This window comes from Sapajus apella, unplaced genomic scaffold (assembly GCF_009761245.1).
Source record: "Sapajus apella isolate SASKATOON/1434 unplaced genomic scaffold, GSC_monkey_1.0 scaffold51, whole genome shotgun sequence".
Taxonomy (NCBI): Eukaryota; Metazoa; Chordata; class Mammalia; order Primates; family Cebidae; genus Sapajus; species Sapajus apella.
Genome location: NW_022436991.1, coordinates 8,155,711 through 8,170,806, shown reverse-complemented (window position 1 = coordinate 8,170,806; position 15,096 = coordinate 8,155,711). Strand labels below are relative to the sequence as shown.

Below are 15,096 nucleotides of genomic sequence, written 5' to 3'. Positions count from 1 at the left end.
AGAGTTGCATACCCATTATCATAATTTCCATCAACCCTCAAAGATCCCTCATGCCATTTGCAGTCAATCCCATTTCCACTCCCAACCCCAGGAAACCACTGGTTTGCTTTCTGTCTCTATAGATTTGTGGGTTGGTTGGTTTGTTTTGAGACAGAGCCTTGCTCTGTTGCCAGACTGGAGTGCAGCAGTGCAATCTCAGCTCACTGCAACCTCCACCTCCCGGGTTCAAGCAGTTCTCTTGCCTCAGCCTCCCGAGTAGCTGGGACTACAGGCACACATCCCCACACCCAGCTAATTTTTTTTTTTTTTTTTTTTTTTTTAGTAGAGACGGGGTTTTACCATGTTGGCCAGCATGGTCTTGATCTCTCAACCTCATGATCTGCCTGCCTCGGCCTCCCAAAATGCTGGGATTACAGGCATGAGCCACTGTGCCTGCCTATAGATTTGTTTTTTATAGGCATTTCAGATAAATGAAATCCTACAATATACAGTCTTCATTATATAGCTTTTTTCAATTCATACTTTTTTGAGGGTTGTTCATATGTAGCATGTACAGTAGTTCCTTTCTTTTTACTGCTAAGTAATATTCTACTGTCCTGGCATACCAAATGTTCTTCATCCATTCAACGTTTGATGACTGTGATGAATATTTGGGTTGTTTCCATTTTTTAGCATTGATGAATAATGCTAGTATGAACACTGATATACAAGTCTCTGTGTGAACACATATTTTCATATGTCTTACATATATATCAAGGAGTGAAACTGCTGGGTTACATGGCAATTTACATTTAGATTTCAGAAGTTGACAAACTTTTCAAAGTGGCTATATGACTTCATATTTCTACCAATAATGTATGAGGGTTTCAGTTTTTCCACATCCTTGCCAGCTCTTATTATTGCTTATCTTTTTGTTTATGGCCATCCTAGTGGGTGTGAAGTGATATTACTGTGGTTTTAATTTACAATTCCCTAATGACTAAGATATTGAGCATCTTTTCACGTGCCTATTAGCCATTCTTACATCTTCTATTCAAATCTTTTTGCCCAATTTTAATTAGGTTGTCTTATTAATAAATTATAAGAATTATTTATATACTCTAAATACAAGTCCTATATCAGATATATTTTGGATAGAATGAAAATGAAAATACCACATATCAAGATTTAGAGGATGCAGTTAAAGAAAAGCTTAGGACAAAATTTGTAGCTTTTTATGCATATATGAGAAAGAAAAAAGATCTCAAATCAGTAACTTAAACTTATCAATAACTCAAAGGAAGGAGATAAAGTATAGAAAAATGAGTATAAATAAAGAGTACAATATAAGACAAGGAAATTTCCAGAGCTATATGCAATAAAAACAAAAGAAAATGGACTAAATTTATGATGTGAAAGACTCAGCCATGTCTTGTTTATAATAGACACACTGAAAATATAAAATTGCAGAAAGACTGAAAGCAAAAAATGGAAAAGTTATAGCAAGTAAATACTAACAAAACATTGGTGTACCCATATAGATGGTCTGCAACTTATGGGAGTTTGACCTAATTTTTCAACTTTATGATGGTGCAAAAATGATATGAATTTAGTGCTTCTCAGCTCACAACTGAGTTATCATATTAACTTACGGTGGGTTTGCATTGTAAGTTGAGGAGCAGTTGTATTGGTAGCAAGGGAAAATATAGCTTAAGCCAAAAAAATTTACTAGGCATAAAGAGAGATAATACATAATAATGAAAGGAACAATTAATCAAGAAACTATGATAGTTTTAAACTGGTAGAAATTGAATAACATCGCTGCAAAAAAGGGAAAGCAAAAATTAAACAGAAAAAACTAACCCACAATCATAGGGGAAGATTTAAGATACCATCATAGCGTTCCACATCAGATTAAAAATTGGTATAGATATAGAAGATTTGAGCACAATTAACAAGCTTCATCTAATAGTTGCATAGAGAAAGGACCCTGTAACCCATAGTAAATTCATGTTTTTTCTAAGCACACATAGAGCATTTATAAAACCTGACCACTAGGCCAGGCGCAGCGGCTCCTGCCTGTAATCCCAGCACTTTGAGAGACTGAGGCAGGCGGATCACAAATTCAGGAGTTCGAGACCAGCCTGGCCAACATAATGAAACCTCGTTTATACTAAAAATACAAAAATTAGCTGGGTGTGATGGTGCGTGCCTGTAGTCCCAGCTACAGGAGGCAGAGGCAGGAGAATCCCTTGAACCCAGGAGGTGGAGGTTGCAGTGAGCCGAAAATACACCACTGCACTCCAGCCTGGGTGACAGAGTGAGACTCTGTCTCAAAAAGCAAAAAAAAAAAAAAAAAAAAAAAAAGCAAAAAACCAAACCAAACCAAAACAAAAAAACCTTATCACTGAATAGAGCCCATGCAGTTCTCAACAAATAACAAATAACCACGTTCATGCAAATCGTGTTCTCTGAAGACACTACAACTAAATTAGAAACATCATCCTTACATAACTCATCAACTATGCATATATCCTCCCGTGGTGTATTTTGTACATTGTTTTCATCAAATACATATAATTTTACATTGTCTTTTCCACTCTTTAATCCATCATAAATATATTCCCATATTATTACACAATCTTTAATATATTTGGATAATTGTCCACTAAATTGATGTGAAAAATATCTATTTTTGAAGTCTGTAACTGTGTATTCCTCTTATCTCTTTTTGTCTAAGTCTTTATTCCAAGATAAATTATTTACCCACTCAAAAAAAGTATAAAGAAATAAGCTCCAAGGGTCACTGTTTGTTCCTTTTTCTGGCTTCTAGGTGAACAGCAGTAGAAGCAGCCTGGAGGGCAGCATTATTTAGCTTTTTTTAAAACATTCTTTTTAGCCCAGAGAGAGGGACATATCCAAACATGATGGTGAATACTTGGAGAAAACAGTAAGGTTGTTCCTCAATTTTTGCATGAGCCACTTTAATTTAGATACAACTGCATTCATTAATGCACTTTGAAATTTAAAAATAGGGCAGGTGCGGTGGCTCACTCCTGTAATCCCAATACTTTGGGAAGCCAGGGCAGATGGATCACTTGAGGTTAGGAGTTCAAGACTAGCTTGTCCAACATGGCGAAGCCCTGTCTCTACTAAAATAAAAAATTAGTTGGGCATGGTGGCGCACACCTGTAAGCTGAGGCAGGAGAATCACTTGAACCTGGGAGGCTGAGGTTGCAGTGAGCTGATATCACACACTGCACTCCAGCCTGGGTGACAGAGCAAGACTGTCTCAAAATAATAATAAAAAATATATACATAACCCGAGAGAGAACTTCTGAAAGATGTATTATTTATAGTAGTATCCTAAGACTCCAACCAAAGGGTCAGCTATCAGAAAAAGATGATGAGGAAGAGGAGCAGGAAGAGAAGAATGGCGGCCACTAGGATGGCCATCAACAAAATGAGGATGAGGAGGAAGATTGTCAAAGTCAAAAATCTAGAGCTGAATCTCTAAATTTAATGTTTTATTTGGAAAAAGATTTGCAATTTGAGATACATACATAGGCCAGGTGGTCTTCAGTATGTCTAAAGAACAAAGAGAAGTTCAGAGGTTTTATTAAAAAGAGAAATGTTACATATTGCTCTTCAAGAAAGTTCATTGGCACTAGTAAGGGTTTGGAGAGCCGGCAAGTCTAGTGGGCAAAATTAGTCCTAGAGTTGCAGCAAGTTATCTCAGCAGCTGTGTATAAAAAACTTCTCTGGGGTTATAGCAGGCAGTCCCAGCAGTCAATCTTGCAGAGAATTACATTCTTGGAGCAATTTCTTTTTTGTACTCAGAGTGCTACCCCACCGCCTCTGCCACCCAGCCCCTCAACCCTGATTTAGTTGGGTATAACAAGAATGACACAATTTACATGACTAACTTTCACGGGATGGAGGCAAAGGGTAAAGAGGACAGAATGATTATAGGTATGAGGAAGAAGGATTGGAGACAGAAGACAAGAAAGAGAAAGAATTTCTTAGCTCCAACAGTACTTAAGACTTGAAGTCTCCTGTGAAATGGTGAAATATATGAACTTTCCTTAAATGGTAAATATCCTGGCATCCTCTAGCACTTCCTTGGGATAACTTCTTCTTTGGGAGAAGAGTGGGGCAGGGCAGGGGGAAGAGAAGGGTTTAAAAAATTCTTTTGAACTTGAAGATCCTCTTTCTTCCACCTCTTCAAGGTGAGGTTAGGAAAGAGGGTTGAAGATCTAGAGTTCATATTATAATCCGAGGAAAGTTACTCCATCTATTTGTGTCTCCATATCCTTGCGGATAAAATTGCGGGATGTTGCTAGTGATCATATCATCATCATCAGCTAACTTTACTGTAGTAAAGATGAAGAGATAAAATTTTTTTACAACTCAAAATGTATGTTTCTACAAACTAGAAGTAGCGTGATTGTGGCTTAGGGGACAGAGAAAGTTTTAGCCCAATAATAATGTTTTAATTTCTCAAAACCTAAAGGAAACAAAATTGATGGGAAATGGTAAGGGCAGAAATTATTGAAAAGAGCTAACACAAATTTGTATATAATGTAGACACTAACTCTTTGTGAAGAGTCATGGTAATTGTGGGGGCAGTTGTGGTTTTTTTCATTGCATTGATCTTGTGGAAATTAGTATTTGAGTGTGTTCCAGCAGTATACAGCGAAACTCCTGGAAGACCAGAGAATGATATTTGCCACACACACTGGAGAGACGCTGAGGCTCAAACCTGAGCGGCCGTGACCCCAAGTCAAGACTCTCATCAACCTTCCTGTTGGAGCCACACCATGCCCCCATATCTCCCGATACTCTCGTTCTATTAGTGTATCTGAACTTAGAGAAACATCCTGCCTGTAACCTCTGTATTTCCTTGACTCTGGCTGACACTTAGGTTTAGAGAGGCAGGTTTTGCTTCCTCCTGCACTGTTCTAAAACTCTGGAAACTCCCAGAACCCCAAGCATTTAGTTATTTAATGATAAGAAGCCCTTCTCCCCAGACACCACTTCTTTTTTGCCAAAGACCCAGAGAAAACATGATTAATCCCTTTCTAGGGGCAGCACCTGGAGAGACTCTCCCATGAATGGGTCCCCTCCTTCCCCCAGAACAAGGACATTGTCAGCTTCTCATCATTGTGTTTGTGATTTTACAATCTCCCCTAACATCAAAGTAGCTGACAGTAGCTAACAACTGGTTGGTCTAAACAGGTGTTCCTTCTACCATGGAGTCCAATCACAGCCCAGAGGAAGTGGCATTTGGATAAAGAATTTACCTTACTATCTATAAAACAGAGGGACTCTTAGTATCTATAAAACAGAGTTGTGTGTGTCCCTTTGCTCAGGGAGAGGAAAAGAAGGGACAGAGATGATGGTAGTTGATATTTCCAGTCTACCCTGAAGGAAAACAAAAATCTTGCAAAGTGCAAACCAAACTTCTCCCTCATCATTCTGAAAAACCATTCACTGCTAATTGGGAAAAGAAATTCAATGGCTTGTGCAACCCAGAAACACATATTTTTAGTAATGAGATTGCTCCTGTGTCCTAAGAGATCTGGCTTTCAAAAGCAGCCTGTGTTTGATCTCTAAAGCTATTCATGTCTAATTAGAGAAGAAATTCACTGGTATGCTGGGGAAGCACATTTTTTTACATAAGAAGGAAAAGATCAGTGTAGAACACTGCTTTTAACAAGATTACTTCATCTAATGAGGATCTTATTATGAATTTTAATGAAAATAGAAACAGTAACAAGGAAAATTAGAGGGCATTACAAAAGTCCTGTTGTTCCACAGAAAACTTACAGGAACCACACAAGGACAAAACAAGCCATCAGTAGCACATTGCTGTATGCGCTGCACTCGGGTTTATGAGAGACTATCTGTTAAGGTAAAGATGTGCTCAATGCATTGTCCAGAAAACGTCACTTACATGTGTATTTTCTCTTTAGCACAGTAATGCAACTGTTCAACCTATTTGATACAGATTTCTCCTATTCAGAAAAAGTTTCAACAACCTCACTTCTAACTTAAACACATATATCGACTAGCCTGGCCAATATGGAGAAACCCTGTCTGCTAAAAATACAAAAATTTGCTGGGCATGGTGGCAGGTGCCTGTAATCCCAGCTACTCAGGAGGCTCAGGCAGGAGAATTGCTTGAATCCAGGAGGTGGAGGTTGCAGTGAGCCAAGATCGTGCCATTGCATTCCAGCCTGGGCGACAAGAGCAAAACTCTGTCTCAAAAAATAAATAAATAAACAAAAAAACAAATGAATGAATAAACACATATATCACTGTCAAAATGAGAAACTTTCCTTCCCACATTGAAAGTCATTGGTGTTTTCCTTAAAAGCATTGCATCATGTTTGTATTCCTTAACAATCAAAAAGAACCATTGTCTGTCTGACTTTATGTTTCTTCTTTTCTAAATGAAAACATTTATAAAAATATTTAGGTGGATAAGTTGCCTATTGAAATTGTAATGTCCCTGAAGTATTGGTTAAGCTTAATTTATTCATATAAGTTTCAAGCCATTCAAAGGCCTATTTTTCTGGCAGAAAACTAAAGACAGAGCTGTTATTGTACCATCTGGTTTGCATGAGGAGTCTCTTGGCATCTCTTAACTGCATATTTTATAAATGCTAAATCCCAGATGGCATACATTGTAACAGTGAAGAGTTTTATAAAGGCTTCCAAAAACAAATTCTTTCAAATTTGAATACTGGATAGTCTAAGCAGGGCTAAGAATTTAAATTCTACACTTGATTCAACTGGCTTTGTTAGCTGAACAAGTTTCCCTTTTTTCTTATGTCTTTCCTCCTTAATTATTGGTTTTGTGACTTGAAGATTTCAATCCATGTAATTCTTCTGCCAACAGGTCCCCTCTATAACTCAAGTTCTAGAAAAACTGCAGGAACAACAATCATTGAAGAAAACCTGTGTTAGCTGCCATTTTGTTTCAAGATGGCAGAATTTACCACAAGGGAGGTGTGTTACAGCACCCATTAGCAGATCATCAAATACCATCAAAACTGTTCAACTCTCATGAAGCTGTGGTTGGACTGAGTGATATAGAATAAGGGGTTTATTGCAGAGATTAAGCTTATACCTGGTAGCCAGGTAAGCTGTCTAGTAAAGCTATTTCTTCTGCACCAGGTATTTAGACCCAAAGTCCAGAGGGCCAGCAATTGAGAAGTAAAAATGGAGGGAAAGTGAAGAAAAAGAACAAATTGGAACATACAGGGACAAAGTGGAACCCCAGAAAACAAAATGAAACCCATGCCTGTCTCTCACCAACCCCAACCTCCACAACACAGGTGTCTACAGGATAAGCTGTCACCTTTCACCATAGACAGAGCTGCAAACGCAGCTGGCCTAGGATTCAAAGAAGCTGAAGGGGGAGATCTGGAGGGAGAGGGAGGACCTGCAGGTTTGCCTCCTGCCCATTCCCACAAGGTGAGCAGCAGCTTAGCCACAATATGCATGGTCTCCATGGCTTTGGAGGTTATAGGCTCATGGTTGATTGGATAAATACGGCCAGAGATAGGTCTTGTTTGGCAGGTGCAGGATTTTGAAAATATTTTTAACATTAAACAACAACAGTAAAATTGAGGAAATTTAATGGAATCTGGATATTCAGCTTCCAGATGAGAAACTGAAGATTATGACAATAACCTCAGCCTGAGCTGAGCAGTTATTTCTCTATATGCGGCCTGGATTCAACAATCCACCTCACCTCCAGCTGCCCAGAGCTGTAATCCTGACCCTGAGGGCAACAGTTAGTCACTTGCCGTTCTTATCACACTAAAGCCATTTCCTTGCACCCAACTGACTTTACTCAAATACAGTATTTGCTTTGTTCCAATAACCATGTCTAATGGCCTTTTGAGTGTGACAATGTCCTATCAGTTCCTCTCACATCAGTTACATCCTAACCCTCCCTCATTTCCTTCTGCACCAATCAGTCACCAAATACATATTGTGCACCTATGTGAAATCTCTTCTAGTCCCCATTTACAGCATTTCTACCAAACTCTCAAGCATTACAAAGGCTGTTCTCTTGGGGATGTGGGGATATTTACACCTGCACTTATAGGGTTATAAAACTTAAGCAAACTTGCGTATGGCCCAATTGCAGCTGAATTACTGATTAGTAGAAAGAACACACACACACTTGCAGGATGATTTTCCAGGTTAGCCAAGGATACAGAAGTGGCTACACAGAGCACAATTAGCTGCTATGTGTTTTAGTAACACTTTATCCTGCTCCCATAGTGCCATTGCTATGTGGGCACTTTGTAGCAGGAGCGGCCACAAGAAACAGAGCTCTCGAGCACCGAACAGAAAGGAAGGAGTTTATTATTATTATTATTATTATTATGGCCGGGAGCCGGGCAATGATTTGTCTTAACAATGAGAGGCTCTGCCTTTATATAGGCTTATACTCTAGATATTACACGTGAAAGAATCTCAGGTTTACAGCCTTAGAAATTACAGGTGAAAGGGTTTTGGGTTTACAGCTCCAGTCTCGGGTTTACAGTTTTAGAAATCACATATAAAAGGGTTTTGGGTTTACAGCTCTACTCTTGGGTTTACAGTTTTAGAAATCACATATGACAGGGTTTTGGGTTTACAGCTTTAGGAACTACAAGTGAAAGGTTTCTGGTCTCCGGATGGAGGAGCGGGGTGGAGGTTTGATCTTGTTTAAGTAAAAACAGTGTCTTCCGGAGAGATTTCCCAATACCAAGCATTCTATTTACAGGAAGGTGATTCAGGAGGCACCAGTCAGCCAGCCTTTTCTTCTATTGAAATGCAGTGTGGAAATCAAGGGGGAGGTGATCCCAGATGTCTGGGTCTCCTTCCTCACCTTACACACTCTCTGAACAAGTGGAGTCCTGCCATAGTTAAAAACAGCAGCTTAGGTCAGATGCAGTGGCTCATGCCTATAACCCCAGCACTTTGGGAGGCCCAGGCGGGCAGATCACCTGAGGTTGGGAGTTCGAGACCAGCCTGACCAACATGGAAAAACCCCATCTCTACTAAAAATACAAAATTAGCTGGGCATGGTGGCTCATGCCTGTAATCCCAGCTACTTGGGAGGCTGAGGCTGAAGAATTGCTTGAACCTGGGAGGCAGAAGTTGCAGTGAGCTGAGATCACGCCACTGGACTCCTGCCTAGGTAACAAAAGTGAAACTCCCTCTCAAAACAAAACAAAAAAACCCAGCAGCTATATCACTGCCCTTTTATATGCAAGCTACTCTAGAAAAACATATGTATATACACGCATGCATGCACACACACACATATACATACCACTCATCTCTTTCAAATATCAACTTCTCTTGGTTCTTGAAACAACCTCAGCATAGGCAAAGCCACATACCCATCGAGGATAAAGACAACCAAATCAGTATCCAGGTCTTCTCAAACAAGTAGAAGAACACTTCAGAGCTCGAAGAAAAGGCTTTCGAGTTAAGCCAATCCAACAAAGACAAAGAAAAAAAGATTTTAAAAATGAACAAAATCTCTAAGAAGTTTGGGCGTATGTTAAATGACTAAACCTAAGAATAACTGGTGTTCCTGAGGAAGAAGAGAAATCTAAAAGTTTGAAAAACATATCGGAGGGAATAATTGAGGAGAACTTCCCTGGCCTTCTTACAGATCTAGGCCTCCAAATACAAGAAGCTCAAAGAACACCCAGGAAACTCATCATAAAAAGATTATCATGTAGGCACATCAGGTTATCTAAAGTCAAAATAAAGGAAATCATCTTAAGAGCTGTGAGGCAAAAGCATCAGGTAAACTATAAAGGAAAAACTATCAGATTGACAGCAGATTTCTCAGCAGAAACCCTACAGGGTAGAAGGGATTGGGGTCCTGTCTTTAGCCTCCTTAAACAAAACAATTATCAGCCAAAAATTTGGTATCCATTGAAACTAACTTCATAAATGAAGGAAAAACAGTCTTTTTCAGACAAACAAATGCTGAGATAATTAGCCACTACTAAGCCAGCACCACAAGAACTGCTAAAAGGAATTCTAAATCTTGAAACAAATTCTCAAAATATGCCAAAATAGAACTTCCTTAAGGCATAAATCTCAAAAACACAATGAAAAAAAAAAAAAAAAAAAAAAAGAAAAACCAACACAAGTTATTCAGGCAACAACTAGCACAATGAATAGAATAGTGCTTCATTTCTCAATATCAACGCTGAATGTAAATGGCCTAAATGCTCTACTTAAAAGATATAGAATGGCAGAATGAGTAAGAATTCAGCAACCAAGTATCTGCTGTCTTCAAAAGACTCATCTAACATGTAAGGACTCACATAAACTAAAGGTAAAGGGGTGAAAAAGGACGTTCCATGCAAATGGACATAAAAAGTGAGCAGGAGTAGCTGTTCTTCTGTCAGTCAAAACAGACCTTAAAGCAACAACAGTTAAAAAAGACAAAGAGGCTAGGCACAGTGGCTCACGTCTATAATTCCAGCACTTTGGAAGGCTGAAGTGAGCAGATCACCTGGGGTCAGGAGTTTGAGACCAGCTTGGCCAACATGGTGAAACCCCATCTCTACTAAAAAATCAAAAATTAGCTGGGCATAGTGGCATGCTCCTGTAGTCCCAGCTACTTGGGAGGCTGAGGCAGGAGAATCGCTTGAACCTGGGGGCAGAGGTTACAGTGAGCAGAGATCATGCCACTGCACTCCCGCCTGGACAACAGAGCAAGACTCCATCACACACAAAAAAGGACAAAGAGGGACATTATATATGGTAAAGGACTAGCCCAAAAGGAAACCATCACAATCTTAAATATATATGCATCAAACACTGGAGCACCCAAATTTATAAAACGATTACTACTAGACCTAATAAATGAGATAGATAAAACAATAATAGCGGGGACTTCAATACTCCAATGACAGCCCTAGACAGGTCATCAAGACAGGAAGTCAACAAAGAAACAATGGACTTAAACTATACCTTAGAACAAATAGAACTTAACAGATATTTACAGAACATTTTACCCAACAACTATAGAATATACATTGGATTCATCAGCACATAAAGCATTCTCCAAGATAGATCACATAATAGGCCAAAAAACAAGTCTCAACAAATTTAAGGATGGGCATGGTGGCTCACACCTGTAATCCCAGTACGTTGGGAGGCTGAGGTGGGTGGGTCACCTGAGGTCAGAAGTTTGAGACCAGCCTGGCCAACATAGTGAAATCCCATATCTACTAAAAATACAAAAATAACCAGGCATTCTGGTGAATGCCTGTAATCCTAGTTACTCACGGGGCTGAGGCAGAAGAATTGTTTGAACCCAGGAGGCAGAGGCTGCATTGAGCTGAGGTCACCTCACTGCACTCCAGCCTGGGTGAGGGAGTGAAGCTGTCTCAAAAAAAAACAAAAAACAAAAAAAAACCCACCAAATTTAAGAAAATCCAAATTATAGCAAGTACTGTCTCAGAGCACAGTGGAATATAATTGGAAATTAGCTCCAAAAGGAACCCTCAAGATAATGCAAATACATGGACATTAAATAAGCTGCTCCTGAATGATTGTTGGGTCAACAATGAAATCAAGATGGAAATTAAAAAATTCTTCAAACTGGACAATAATGGTGACACAACCTACAAAGCAAGCCCAAACCCAGCAGAAGAAATAAGAACTAAATGAAATTGAAAGGGAAAAAATGCAAAAGATAAATGAAACAAAAAGCTTGTTCTTTGAAAAGATAAATAAAATTGATAGACTTCTAGTGAGATTAACCAAGAAATGAAGACAGAAGATCCAAATAAGCTCAATTAGTAATGAAGTGGAGGTATTACAACTGATGCCACAGAAATACAAGAGATCATTCAAGGCTACTATGAACACCTTTACACACACAAACTAGAAAAACACAGAGGAGATGGATAAATTCCTGGAAACATACAGCTCTCCTAGATTAAACCAAGAAGAGACAGAAACTCTGAACAGACCAATAACAAGCAGCAAGATAGAAATGGTAATAAAAACAAGGCCAAGAAAAAAAATCCAGGACCAAATGGATTCACAGTTGAATTCTATCAGACATGCAAAGAATTGGCATCAATCCGATTGACACTATTCCACAATATAGAAGAAGAGGAAAACCTCCTTAAATCATTCTACAAACCCTAATACCAAAACCAGGAAAGGACGTAACAAAAAAAGAAAACAACAAACCGATATTCTTGATGAGCATAGACATGGAAAACCTCAACAAAATACTAGTTAAGTGATTCCAATAGCATATCAAAAAGATAATCCACCATGATCAAGTGGGTTACATACCCGAGCTGCAGGGATGATTGAGTGGCTGGGCTCACTCATTCATCACTAGTTAACTAGCAAGTCAGCTGAGGATTGGTCACTCTAGGATGGCACCAGGTTTGATGCCCTGTCTCTGCCTTTTGAGATTGTTCATTATCTACAGATTAGCCTGGGCTTGTTCTCATGGTAACAGCAGGGTGTATGAGGCCTCTTGAGACCTAGTCTCAGAAATGGCACATGATCATTCCCATCACATTCTATGGGCCAAAGCAAGTCACAAGGCCTGCTAGATTTTGGTGGTTGGGGTGGTGAAACCTAAGTTGACAAGAATGGCATGCCAGACTGGGGACAGAAATGTAGCTACAATTAAGCATTAATCAGGCTGCACTTTGGTCCACTTTCTTGTTGCTGAAAGTTGCATAGCACTAGATACTGACCATTTGCTTCCCCATTGTTCCTACAGATAGGATCTCTGACATTAGGGTCATGAGACTGTTTAAGAATTTATTTGCATCTCTGTTGTTCCTATAGACAGGTTCTCTGACATCAGAATCTAAGGCTTTTTGCTTAAGGATAACTTAAGAGATTTTTCAGACTCCAAATTCCAGCAACCATTTTTCTTTTGAGACAGTTTCATTCTTGTCACGCAGGCTGGAGTGCAGTGGTGTGATCTCAGCTCACTGCAGCCTCCATCTCCTGGGTTCAAGCAATTCTCTTGCCTCAGCCTCCCAAGTAGCTGGGATTACAGGCGCCCACCACCATGCCCAGTGAATTTTGTATTTTTAGTAAAGACAGGGTTTCACCACAATGGCTAGGCTGGTTTCTCCTGACCTCAGGTGATCCCCCTGCCTCAGCTTCCCAAAGTGTTGGGATTTCAGGCATAAACCCCTGCTCCTGACCTTTTTTTTTTTTTTTTTTTTTAATTGAGGCAGAGTCTTGCTCTGTCACCCAGGCTGGAGTGCAGTGGTTCAGTTAGAAACAAATTTTCAGTGCTACAAAAGAAATAGCACTTGAACATGAATTTTCTCAGCAAGGCAAATGTTCTTCTATAAAGGATGTGTCTCAGGAATGGAATAGTGGCAAGAGCACACTGAACAAGGGAAGAGAAGGGGTTGTTATCCCTAACACAGCTAGTCCCTACTGCTGTGTCATTCCCCCATTGGTTTGGTTTGGACAGCACAGTCTAAGCTTATTCTGATTGGTTAAAAAGAGCAGGGGTATGAACCAGAGTGGCAGGTGAGTAGTTTCCATGGGAAGGACAGTTACAGAGCAGGTGACTAAGGATTACTAAGTACAGAGCAGATGACTAGGGATGATGAAGGACTCCAAATATGTGAGTATAGAGGTTAGGAGGGGGTTGTTTACTGGAACTAGGGGCAAGGAGGTATAAAGAATGAGGAAGTTACACTTTAAAATGGAGAACAAAAACAGAGAAACTGAACATACTGACATATTGGTTCTTTGAAGAGAAACTCAGAACTCATTGTACTTAACAATTTTCCCCCTCTTGAATTTTAAAGGAAGTTAACAGGCTAAACCTTTGAAGAGGAATTTACTGTATCCTACAGTGTGATTTCGACTCACTGCAACCTCTGCCTCCTGGATTCAAGCAATTCTCCTGCTTCAGTCTCCTGAGTAGCTGGGATTATAAAAAATATAGGAGCACACTACCATGCTTGGCTAATTTTTTGTATTTTTAGTAGAGACGGGGTCTCACCATGTTGGCCAAGGTAGTCACAAACTCCTGACCTCAAATGATCTGCCTGCCTTGGCCTCCTAAAGTGCTAGGATTATAGGCATGAGCCACCATGCTCTGCCTTCCAGCAACCATTTTGAGGACTGTCCCCTCCCCTGCCCAGAGAATGGGATCACTGTCATGAAAATAGTTTCTTCATCTCCCTGTCCCATGTCTTTACCCCACACTCTACCAATCAATGATCTCCATACATTGGTCCATTCCAAAATCCTTAAAAACTCTAGCTCCAGCTGGGCACAGTGGCTCACACCTGTAATCCCAGCACTTTGGGAGGCTGAGGTAGGTAGATCATGAGGTCAGGAGTTCAAGACCAGCCTGGCCAAGATGGTAAAATCCCATCTCTACTAAAACTACAAAAATTAGCTGGGCATGGTGGCAGGCACCTGTAATCCCAGCTACTTAGGAGACTGAGGCAGGGAACTGCTTGAACCCGGGAGGTGGAGGTTGCAGTGAGCGGAGATTGTGCCACTGCACTCCAGTCTGCGCGACAGAGGGAGATTTCGTCTCAAAAAAAAAAAAAAAAAAACCAGCCCCAAACTCCTCAGGGAGATGAATTTGAGGTTTCCTCCCATCTCCTCATTCGATGACCCTATGATTAAACCTCTTTCTCTGCTGCAACCCAGTGTCTCAGAGTATTGACTTGCTGTGGGTATTGGGCAATTGACCTATTATGATTACAGTGGTGGTAAAGTAGGCTGACTGCAAAGGCACATTACAAAGGGTAGGAGCACAGAGAAGGGTGCAAGATTGAGACTTTAGCACTCAATCTACTGCATCACTCTAAGAACTTCAATACTGAACATACCTTATATTCTATCAACTAAAAGAAATATGCTACATTGCTAAGAGTAACCATTCCCTAACTACTTAGCCATAGGGTCATTTGTGTTAACATTTGTAAGTAAATGAATTCTTATTTAGAACGTCTCCACTGGGCACGGAAATCCCCGCACTTTGGGAGGCCGAGGCAGGTAGACCATGTGAGGTCAGGAGTTCGAGACCAGCCTGGCCAAAATAGTGAAACACCATCTCTA

At 40.0% G+C, this 15,096-nt stretch overlaps 1 long non-coding RNA gene across 1 annotated transcript; it reads right to left on the bottom strand.

Moving 5' to 3' along the window:
* Window positions 1-3,310: 3,310 nt before the first annotated feature.
* On the bottom strand, window positions 3,311-14,967 carry LOC116526533. Its single transcript, XR_004258189.1, has 3 exons — window positions 14,956-14,967; window positions 6,317-6,320; window positions 3,311-3,674 (listed from the first exon to the last, which is right to left on the bottom strand). It is a non-coding gene; the product is annotated as an uncharacterized LOC116526533 (long non-coding RNA).
* Window positions 14,968-15,096: the final 129 nt, after the last annotated feature.